The sequence below is a fragment of the Papaver somniferum genome, chromosome 10, assembly GCF_003573695.1.
Source record: "Papaver somniferum cultivar HN1 chromosome 10, ASM357369v1, whole genome shotgun sequence".
Taxonomy (NCBI): Eukaryota; Viridiplantae; Streptophyta; class Magnoliopsida; order Ranunculales; family Papaveraceae; genus Papaver; species Papaver somniferum.
Window position 1 is genome coordinate 20,086,228 of NC_039367.1, and position 12,799 is coordinate 20,099,026.

The 12,799-nt window shown below is 33.2% G+C and overlaps 1 pseudogene; it reads right to left on the reverse strand.

The window, feature by feature from the left end:
• Window positions 1-3,643: 3,643 nt before the first annotated feature.
• LOC113315370 lies at window positions 3,644-11,121 on the reverse strand (annotated as a pseudogene).
• Window positions 11,122-12,799: the final 1,678 nt, after the last annotated feature.

Sequence of the window (12,799 nt, forward strand, 5' to 3'; positions counted from 1 at the left end):
TTGTTTTGTGGAAGATATCTTACAATTCAGGTATGCTGTTGATTTCTTATGTTAGTTAATATTGGTTTAAATTATCAGATGAGGTTCTGAATTTCCTCAAAATAATCTTTTGACTGAAAATTGAACCTTGGTGGCAAATACATAACACATTCGGACCAAGCAAGAAAGCGGTCGCACTGAGAGTATCCCAAAATACTATTATCAGGAGGAGCATTCATCCAAGTTAGTATTGACATAATCAAGACCATTTTAATTGATTGTTATATTAAATACCAGACATGTCCATCAACTCAAATGTTATGACATAATATACAAGAATGAAATATATGCAACCAATAATACAATCCTTTGCTTGGGTCTAGCTTAATAATTTTTGATTGAAAAGAATTCAGATCATATTTGATTGAATCATATATATGTGTATGCAGTAACTGATATGCCTACACACGAGAATTCGAGTTGGGAGACAAAGTATGATGATGATGAGAAGGGTATTCAGGGTAGTTAGAAAAATTAGCAAGTCCAGTTTCTTATCAAAAATTAGTATTATTTCCATATGACGATGTCTCGTTAGCTTGTATGCTTAATCAAAGAGTACATCTAATGATATGAAGAGTATGTATCTAATATTAGGCTTGTTTATTTGATAACTGCTAGATTAAAGAAAAAGAGATTCGTGAAGATGAAAATCATTCACGGTCTTTACCATGGAGGAAGGCACATCAAAACAAAAATGGAGAATACGATGATGACGATGTTAGGGAAAAGGCAGCACAGCTTGTAACACGAATGAAACTACCTAGATATTTGTTATGTGCTTGAGTAAATGTGCAAATAATTTTGTTTTAATTGATTAACACTTTTAATACCCTAAAAATTTTGTGAAGGAGGAGTTTGATAAGCAGCTGGAAGATGGAACTTTGACGAAAAAACCAGGCACTGATTCTATCACACTTGTGTTTGGGGAAGAACATGGTGGGCGTGTAAGATGTGCAGGCAAGGGAGTGACTCCAACAACATACCAGCACCTTCCACGGAAAGGAGCGTCCAAGGAGCACATTGAACTGAAGAAACAGCTGGATGATGAAAGACGCGTGAACCAAATGGAGAGAGAGATAGGAATGATGAAGAAATGAAGGAAATGAAGGAAGCAATGAATGCGCAAGGAAAAATGATGAGCATCTTAGTGTCTCAGCTAAAATCTCAAAGAGTATTGAAAAAGAAAAAAACCAAGAGCAAAAAGGCACGGGTATGTTTAACATCATCTAAGTAATTTTGATTAAGTATATATTTCCTAATAAAATTGAAGTATCTAATATGTCAACTGCACTCTACAGAAATCTCATGTTAGAGAGAAGTCTTGTATGCCTGAGGCCCCTGTTATAAGCAATTCTTAGACTAAAAGGCAGGATTCTAATACAAATAGCAAGTACCCTGAATCTCAACACGTATCTCAGTCTACGACATCCAAAGACAGTTCTGAACTCTAAATGGTATTTTCTTTTTGTAGGTATTTAAATATATAGTATTTTGAGAGTTCCATTTGTTGATGTTAATATAGCATATCTATTTGCAGTCTGGAAAATACAAACAAAAGTATCTTACATCTGAGCGCATGCCCCTTAATTCTCCAGACGAATCTCAATTGAAAGACCAAACTGAACTTTCAACGGTATGTCATTTTCGTAGGTATTTAAATCCTTCGTTTTTTGAGATTTGAATCTGTTGATGTCAATGTAGCATATATGTTTTGCAGATTGGTAAATGCAAACTGGCTCATGCTACACTACGAAATATTATTGGATGTAGTGTTCTTCCATCAGTTCCAGGCCAGTTAGTACATAGAGATCCACTCGAGGATGATTATGTCAGAGTGAGGGTTGAAAAATCGATATTAAAGAATCATTGTCTACCAAACCCATCAACTCATCTCAAAACAGTAGAGGATGTTGAAGGATCTGTTGTAGCTTGGCCTAAAGAGTTTGAGATCTGTTGCTCTACTGTAAGTTTCTATTCCTTAATTTAGTAGATCTGTTATAACAAATATGTGGAACCATGTACATGCTTGTTTAGCTTTGTGTTCAGCTCAGAACATGCTTGACTCGACTGAATGTTATGTCATGTAATGTAGTTGAATGCTATAATGTTGTGTGATGTGTGATACCTGGGTACAATTACTAGTTTCTCTGCATCCTAGCTAAATTTGAAACCAGCACTAGCAAATATGAGATAACTGTATTTTTCCTTTGTCCCCGCTGCATATATTTTCCCACAATTCGCACATAATCATATAATTGTTAGCATGATACTATTTACATGTTTTGAGGCAGTTAACAGAGAACATTTAAGCTATTACCTTATGCATTCTGAGCATATAACTTTTATCATGGTTTGTTACCTTATACATCCACTTGCTTGCTGCAGAACCAGCCACTTTCAGACCCTGATGAACATGATGCTGATCCAAAGACTTTGTTGCCTTATATATCCACTTGCTTGCTGTAGAACCAGCCACTTTCAGATCCTGATGAACATGATGCTGATCCAAAGACTAAGAAGAGAAAGAAGAAGAAACCTTCAGATACCAAGAGTGGGGAACTGAAGTCTCAGAGATCCAGCAAGAGACTCAAGAAAGCAGCTTAATTATCAAGAGAAATAGTCGTGGAATGTATAATTTGGAGTGTTTAACTTTTAAATCTCCCTTTGAAATTTTGTTGTCTTAAGGTTATTGCACAATTAATCAGATATTGAGACGTTATCATATGATCAATAATAATAAAAATTATTTTGGTTCAATTCTAATTGTAGTGTGATTAATTTTTATGGATGGTTATTAAGGTGAGTTTTGATACACATGATAAATTACTGCATTCACGTGGTTGAAAATAAAATAAGGCCACAATTTAGATCTTAAACCATGGCCAAAGAATAAATTGAGATATAAAAATGCAATTTTCGAGTGGCTAAAAACTAATATTTGCCACGTTGAATGTGTTTTATGTCATTTTATAAAGGTTATCGCCATGCTTTGTGGTATCCTCTGTGTCCAAAAGGTGAATAATAGCTACATTGAAAACACTTGATGTGTCTCTAAAAAAAAAATTTATCCGCGGTGCTACGAATTCTTAGTAGCCATAACTTATTAATTGGCCATGCAAAATGTTTATCACGTGTCCAAAAATATAGATGGCCATGGCAATATAGATTAAACGTGACTACAAGTCATGCATTGGTCATGCTAAATTATTTTCCGTGTGTCCAAATGATAGAGATGGACATGGTTTAGAAAAATTATTGTGGCTGTAAAGTAAGTGGAACTCATGAATTGGCATGATAAAATGAATTTTGTGTGTCCAATTGATGACAAAAGCCATGGCTAAAATATAATTCATGTGACTTTAAGGTAAACTTCAAATTGTGTGCCTATAAGGATCCTTTGGCCATGGTGATAGTGAAAATGCTTAACGTCAGAAAAAGTAATGAGTACCATATAGACACGGTTATAGAGTTACGGCCATGGTAAATCATATTTTATAGTCACTCAAAGTTTATGTAGCCATAAAGGTACATCTTTGTCACGGCACCTGATGCCACATTTTTGGAGTGAAAAAAATCCATGACCAAAAGCCTATGGACACGGTGATTAAGTGTGGTCAATGTGAATATTTTTTGATAACACATGCGACCATTCTGCTCTTCCTGACACATTTGCTCCTCCTCCGTAGCAATTGTATTGCCCATAATACACAGTACTGAAATTCACAAACACAAAATCACAATTACTAAGAGCAGAACATCAATTTGCGAAAGCAATTTTAGATAGACCAGAATATGTACCTTTGTTTGGTCGGATCACCCCGGTCATTCCAACCAACAGGTAAAATGACATGGTACGGCATGTAAGTTAAGTCAAAGATGACCCTAGAGTAAGCCCCCCATGGTCTTCCTAACAGTGCTGTTCCTACCCCTGTTATACTGCACCCTAGAAATACATATCCGGTGTTTTCTTCTGGTGAGGCCCTCCTTTGTGCCGTTATTGTGCCTGTTCCTTTCGAGAGTGAATGCAAATGACATCTCTGCATTAATAAATTCATCAAATGAGAACCATGAATTGTGAGAAGTCATTGAATTCTCTGGCTAAGTTGCTTACTTCGAAAATAGATGCAGCATTTCCGCAAATGAAATCGGTTCATCCTTCTATGTAACAATCCCTGTAATAATGCATTATGTTGGGATTATATGTTTTAAAAACATTATTTATTTCCAATAATTTAGTGTCTTATTTAAATGGTTTTATTATGACATTTATTATTTCTTTAAAGAATAAATTTATTTCATTTTTAATGTTAAAAACTTTTTTTTGTTGAATTGGTTAATGATGCTAATTAACATCTTATTAATGTATTTCATTTAATTCTTTGGCTATTATAAATCAATTTTTGATGAAAGGAATTTAGAATGTTGTTGAAAACCTTTTTCTATTGAAAGAGTTTTTTCTCTTTACATTTTTGAGTTAGGAAAATAAAAATCAATATTCGGAAAGAAAACAAAAGTGTGAGCATCTTTTTGTTTTCTATAAGAGTGATTCTGAGCAAGAATGAAAGTGTAGAAGTTGCACATCCTCTCACCGTGCAAGAGTGATTGTGTAAGAGATTGATCTCGGCTGTTTTATCTTGGGGACGACGCGCAATTGAAGAACTGCTTGCACAATGTTGGGCAGAGCCGCGAAACGTCTTAAAGAAAGCGACCTAGTCCGCGACTCAGCCATAACATTTGTTTCGTGTTTGGTTTTTATTTTTTGTGCAGGCATAATCCAGTAATTGTTCCAACAATTTTAAGACGTTTATTATGCCATGGAAATCAAAAGAAAAAAAATGTTAAAACGCGATAAGTATCTTTGTTTATTTCGTTTTATTGAATTATTAACGGTATAATTTTTCTTTGACGATTTAATATGATGCTTGAATATTTTAGGTTTACTGATACCTAAAGTTAAATTTTATGTATGATTTTGTTGGACTAGGGTTGTAATATGAATAAAATTTTTCATCATGAATACCTAACATAGAAAAATGTTATTGATGATAGACAAATATCTTTAACAAGCTGTAGAGTTTTATTTTTATATCCTACACGAAAATGAATTGGGTTTAGAAATTTTTACTAGATATACAAGACATCATAAGAATCATCCTTGTCGAAAATCAGAATTTTTGGAGTCCGAAAAGTATTTTACAAAACTGCATAACGTTGCTGAAAATTTCTGACGGGTACAAATTTAATCCTGATTAGTTTCGGTTTTCTGATCTTTATGTTGATATTTTGGGTTTATGTGTAAGATGAAACTTGTAAATCATGAACTTATATTCAAAACCCATTTTGAAATTTCCTGTTTGGATTTTTAATTTGAGAGACGTGGTGATTTCGAAATTGTTGTGTATGTATGTCCAAAATATGAGACATGATACGTGAGATAAGAGATGTAAGAAATTACATTAAAATTCATGTTTTGATTCTAGTACTTCATACTCTTGTTTTGGTAATGAAAAAGAAGATTATTGTTAGTAATCAAACTAGTGCACCACATATGTTTGATGAAATTTTTGATAGAGAGTTATAAATATATGATGTTATAACTACAGAACTTTGAATCTTTGTTTGAAATTTAAGAGAAACTCGGAGTACTATATTTTAATTGATTTTTAAGTAATTATTCAAGTGCATACCTTACTTATTTTTGGTATCGAATCCTCACATGTGAATGATTGTGACGGGTGCATGAGAATTCACCTACTTTAGCAAGTTTTTATTTTCCAATGAAATAAAATTTGCTGGTTATTAATCAATGTGTGGAGCAATGGGGTTGCTGATTTGTTTGTTGGTATGCAAAGAGTGGACAATGGTTTATTACCAATTGAGCTTTAAAAGCAATTGAGGTATGGTTGATGAACTATTTGTAGTTATTGTAGTGATCAAATAATGGCATTCTAAATTGATTTTTCAATCTTAGAATAAAATTTTGGGAAACAAGATATTGAGAATTATTGTGTATGAAAATAAACGTGTGGCTCATATAAGTTTGGAACTTATGAGATAGAATTTGATATGGAACCAAAAACGAAAGAATTAGAAACCTATTCAAAACAAATGTGAATACGAACTCTCACCAAGAAATGAATATACTATTGTTTATGAAGTTATTTGCTATTCTTGCGCGGAATTGCAAGGATATCAAATGTTATTAACAACGCTTTTCAGCTAAGTTCATGTGAATTATGGATACGGTGAGAGGTTGGTATATACTGGTTTACACCATATTTGTTTTGATAGGTTATGGTTCAAAGTTTGAACCAAATTGTTTGAAAGAAAATGGTGGTGATATCTACTCAAATCACTAGGGCTTTCGGTCTTGGTACGATCTCAAAGTTTACTTTGGGTAGAACAATCTTGTTAAATATTTCATACTTTCGAAATGAGCGAGAATTAGTTTTCGCATATCTTATTATAAACATGATTGATGTTAGAAATTTGTTGAATTTGATCCCTTCACTACTACAAATAATATGTTATAGATAAAATGTTTGAATATTATATTACAATTTTATCATAACATGAATTGAATTATGAATATTTGAAATATGAGATTTTGTCATGCTTTTAAAAAATCAATGAGTTAGTAATGAATGTGAGCATGTTATATTTTCTTATAAACTTGGTGAATTTTTTGAGTAACATGTATGTAATCTTACCTAACTCATAAAAGCATGTATATTTTGAAATCTTGCGCAACTTGCAATGATATTGGATGAAATAAAATAGTTGAGAATTTTATAAAGACGCTTCGAGTAACTTGTCTTGATATCAAATATGATCTTTTGAGTAGTGAATTAAGCAATGTTGTTTTCACAAAAATTGTTTGAATTTTTATTCTCTATATTGTGCAAAACGTTTTGGGTTTAAATCATTGGTTCATTAGTTTTTCACAATTTTGAGATCTTTGGATATTGATTTGAAATTCTTAGTTGAGTCAAATAATAGTGGGGGTTCCATATCCTATGTTTTACCAACTTTGATTCAAATTTGAGGAACTAGAAAAATGAAGGTGAAAAGTAATTCACTAAGAATGTACCTAGAAAAGCATATGTAGTGAGACTAAAATTTAATCATGAATATTTTGTTGCTTATAATTTGAAAGATAACTTCTAATAGAAATTAACTTTGTTCTTCAAAAAAAAATTAATCTTTGGACAAATAAATTCGTGAGCCTATTGTTTTTAGACAAGCAAACAGAAATCGTTGATACTTGCATTCATGCTTGTTTTGTTGATATGTTTTTATGATGTATGATTTGTTATAGTCATAAGTAAAAATATATACTTTTGTGTAAGTTAAAGATGAGAATCTATGTAAACCAAGCATGGAAAAACTGTGTAATTTCTACAATAAAAGAAATTATATAAGTTAGATAAGTTATCATTTATATTCTGAAAACAACTTTAAAATAATTTTAAAAAAATTTGTTTACTTTATTCATTAGAATGATTTCAGAATTGATGAAAGTGAAATGCACAATACTCTTTGTTTTGTTTGCATAAGTGATTTATTGAATTTTTATTCTAACTTATAGGATGAAAATGAAATTGAGAACATGCTTAATTTACTATTTGACATGAAAGACTTGAGTGAAGATGGTGTATGTTTTTGAAATGAATTTTCTTTTCTTTCTTTGAATCTATTTTCATTTCCATGAAAATAGAATTTTAAAAGAGATAGAAATATATATATAGTCCGAATGTAAACTAGTTTTCACTCATTTGGTTTAATGCTAATGCTTTTGAGATTGTGTGTGATTGCACTAGACATGAGTGTGGTAGCTCATTATGTTTCTTTGCTACGTGATTGGCTATATATAAGTATTTTTTGTAGTGGGGATTTATTATATTACTTCCATAGTGAGGGTTTTATATTCAGATTTACCAATCCTAGTATGGAAAATTGGTAAAATTTTGAGAAGGTTATGAGGTGTTTCAAACACACCTTACACCTAGAAATACACTATCTAAATGGTTACCGCAATCCTTTAAGGATATTGTGAAGCTGATTGGACATCCTTTCAGATGAATCCCATAAGGGATGGAGCGATTCGATCCTCTAATAGATAGAGGAACAAACATATTAATCCAATGTGATAGTACAGCGGCTATTGCAAGAATTGAGAATGTAACGACAACTATAAGAGTTGATATTATGAGAATGGATTATTTAGTGTCTAAAAAGAGTTTTCATTAGTCCTTTGACGAAAGGATTGATAAGAAGATGTGAATACATTTTAGGGATGAGGTTGATGCCCATTGAGATTGAGTCATCTGTGATGGATACCCAACCTAGAAATAGGTTCAAAAAAGGGACTAGACGAATTCATGGATGATATGGAGATGCGAGAATCATATTTTTGAAGAATTCATCCCACGGCATGATATCCTGAAATGAGTAAAGGTTGAGTTTAATTTTTTATTTTAAAATTTTATACTCTTAATGATGTTTATATCTCTATTTAAAGTGGGGTACTTTCAGGAGTACTCTTGATAAACTCACCTATATGAATGTGAAAGTGTGGCCGCTTTCTATGAGAACATGGGAAGTTCTCTAGATCATTCATTAAACTGGGATACAAGCGCAGAGCCATAATGTGTTGGCTTTAGAATTTACACTAGTATAGTCGTGTGTGTTAAGCAATCTTTTTATCTCATAGAGTTCAAGATTTATGTTCACTCTATGGTCAGATTTTAAGAGAGCCTATTAACACTACGTAAAGGTTCAAGCCGCGAGACACCTTTCCTTATGCACAACTCTATATGTTCTTGCTCAATGTTTTGAAAAATATAAGTGGGGGATTGTTGGGATTATATGTTTTAAAAACATTATTTATTTCCAATAATTTAGTGTCTCATTTAAATGGTTTTATTATGACATTTATTATTCCTTTAAAGAATAAATTTATTTCATTTTTAATGTCAAAAACCGTTTTTTGTTGAATTGGTTAATGATGCTAATTAACATCTTATTCATGTATTTCATTTAATTCTTTGGCTATTATAAATCAATTTTTGATGAAAGGAATTTAGAATGTTGTTGAAAACCTTTTTCTATTGAGAGAGTTTTTTCTCTTTACATTTTTGAGTTAGGAAAATAAAAATGAATATTCGGAATCTCACACTTTTGTTTTCTATAAGAGTGATTCTGAGCAAGAATGAAAGTGTAGAAGTTGCACATCCTCTCACCGTGCAAGAGTGATTGTGTAAGAGATTGATCTCGGCTGTTTTATCCTGGGGACGACGCGCAATTGAAGAACTGCTTGCACAATCTTGGGCAGAGCCGCGAAACGTCTTAAAAAAAGCGACCTAGGCCGCGACTCAGCCATAACATTTGTTTCGTGTTTGGTTTTTATTTTTTGTAAAGGCATAATCCAGCAATTGTTCCAACACATTCCATGGGCATCCAAGAGACTGTCTTGATAAGAAAGAATTTTGCACACATAGAACTCCGCTTTATCTCCGGATACTCTCAGTGCGACCGCTTTCTTGCTTGGTCCCAACCATGGTTCAATTTTCAGTCAAAAGATTGTTCTGAGGAAATTCGGAACTTCATCTGATAATTTAAACCAATATTAACTGACATAAGAAATCAACAGCATACCTGAATTGTAAGATATCTTCCCACAAAATAAGAAGCGAAGACTGTGAATGTCGGAGACTGGTAAATATCTCCTCCTTCATCCCAAGTTATGATCGTAGTATCTACGTACATGCCACTAAGCGTGACAAAGACGATCTTTTCCCTGTTATGTAAGCACAACAATTTAATTGTTATGGGATTCAAAGAGAACTGTCATTTAAGATTTGTCAAAGAGACCATACAACGGCGAACAGTACCTGTAACTTCCTGGTTTAAGCAATATGAAAACAAATTCTGAATTGTCCGGCGAGACAGAATTGATGGCGTCTTGTATAGAATTGTTATTAACATATCGGACGGGTATAGAATGGAACCAGAACATAATGTAACCAAAAAGCTAAAATATACTGTAGTAGCAGAATTATTATTGCATTATTGGAAGTACTGGCAGAAAAATGAAATCCTTTGGAAGGAGAAGAAGCGGAATGACTTCTCATTGTTGAATAATCTATGTGTATTTGTACTTATTAATTTGATTATTTCGATGAAAAAACCACGACGAATATGCATATGATAATATTAAGAAATTTGCTAAAAAGAAGAGCAAAAATCAAAAATGTAGATCACGACTACGAGATAAAAGTCCGCATATTTATATACGGGCACACCACTAGACACTTTCAGGTCAACGATATTAAGTGCAACGAGCTCGAGTGCGAGATACTATTTTTCTTGTTAACCAAGTTGTAATGCACGTAAAGAAATCTTCCTCTGGTATTTTCTGTTGACAAAAGGGTTGAATTCCCTTCTTGTAATTGTTTCACTATGATGGGTATTCATGGCAAGTCTCATAATATCATTATGGAATGTGTAACCTCTGCAACTTTCTCAATAAACATCAATGGTGGTCCTTAAGGTTGGTTCAAAAGTGAAATAGGCATTCGCCAGGGATGCCCTTTATCTCTAAGTCTTTTTATTATCTTCTTTCAAGGCTTGTCAATCTTAATGCAACATTTTGAGAATCAAGGTCTTTATCGGGGCTATAAGTTGAACCAATGGGCACCAACAATTTCTCATAAAATGTTCGCAGACAATTTGGTTTTCTTTGGTGAAAATTCCAGAATTAATGTGCTCCACCTAAAAGAGATTCTTTCCATTTATTCGGACTTATCAGGGAAGATGATCAGTTATGGTAAATCTTCCATCTTTTTCAGCAAAGGAATTTCGGCTGTGAGAAAGCTAACTGTTATTCATGATTTGGGAGTCAAAGAAATGTTGAAAGATGATAAGTATATGGGTATTTACCTGCTTAAATTTGATTATAGGATTGAAAGCTTTGAGTTTTATAGAAAAATTTCTCATTAAATTGGCGGTATGGAGACAACACTTTTTAACTGCAGTAGGAAGAACTGTTCTGTTAATGAATGTTTTATCTGCAATCTCCATCTATTTTATGGGTTTTTGTATTCTTCCCGAGGGAGTTACGGATTTAATCGATAGAATAATGAGGAATTTCTGGTGGGGGCTTTCTCATGATACAAGGAAGATGCACTTCATAAATTGGGATACAATGAGATTAGAAAAACAGGAAGGTGGTCTTGGAATCAAAAATATAGAATGGGTTAACCAAACCTTGGTGTGCAAATTAGTCTGGAGATTCTTAACTAATGAAGATGCTTTGAGTACGCAACTTCTTTTTGCAAAATATCTTAAGGGTAATTCTTTTTGGACGGTTGAATTAACTCCCAGGTGTTCATCTATTTGGAAAAGTATGTTAGAAGTTCGTTACCTCCTAGAGAATCATGTGTTCTGGCAGATATCAAAAGACTCCTCAATTAAAATCTATGACGATACATGGGTTTCGAACCAGTTAACCCACTTACTGCCGCAACCTGATAATGCTCCTTCGGAATTTGTCAAAGTTACGGATCTTCTTATTCATGGATCTTCTAATTGGAATGAACCTCTTATTGAGAGTATATTTCCTTCAAATATAGCTGAGGTTGTGAAGAATACCTATGTGTCTGAAGATGTTAAGGATACTCTTATTTGGACTTATACTCAGGCTGGTCAGATATTAAAATTAGCTTCCTATGATATAAATTTGTGTACCCAAGCAATCTCGGCAAATAGTCAGCCTCAGTCTTCTCAAGATACAGGACCTTTTCAATGGATTCCTCCTGAACTTGATTTCATAAAAGTTAATGTTGATGATGCTTTCATTCCAAATAAAGGGGCAGCTGGTGTTGTTGCTCAAGATAGTGTGTGGGTTTATTGTGGATGTGTTACAACCAATTTTGATGCAAATTCTCCTTTAATAACAGAAACTAATGCGAGTGCTTTTGGGTATTAATATGGCTCGAAGATGTACTTCTCCAAGATTATAATTGAAGGTGATGCTTCAAATGCGACCAAAGCAATATTAGGAGATGTTCAAGATATTACTTGGAGTATTAGAGCATTTTTAATGAAAATTAAGGAACTTGTAAGATATTTTTCAGAGATTAGGTTTGTCTCAGTTCCAAAATGTGTAAACTTCATAGCTCATGATCTTTGTCAATTTGCTATGTGTGAAAACTACTCGGGATGGTGGAACTCGAATTCCTCTCCTGTTTGTATTTCTTCAAACCTCAACTTTAATGAGGTAATCTAATAAAGTTGTTCTTGGGGTTCTTCGGAACCCCTTGCTCCTTCAAAAAAAAAATTGTTTCAAATCGATAAACACGTGACGAATCGTGTGTGGGCTTGTTGTATTTCTTAGTGATTACGAATTTAAAAGAATAATTGGAGTGTAATCTTATGAAGAGTATAATTGTGGTAGATCAAAAATGTGGTGATTAAGTTTGAGGATGGGGGTGAATTCAAATCTAATTAAACTGCTTCAAGAAATACATACTTGTTTAGAGCACTTCTCTATATCAACTAATACGTACCAACAACAACAGCGATCACAAAGCAAACCCATCAAAACACTACAAAGTTGAGAACTAAATCTACACCTTTTTGTTTCCAAAAAATTTCAACGAAAACCTATTTTGGTTGAATCTCCTCTGCTCAGATCGGCTCCTTAGGGGCTGATTTGAGCAGATCAATTAGCAACCCAACCTCTATTACCTCCTGATCT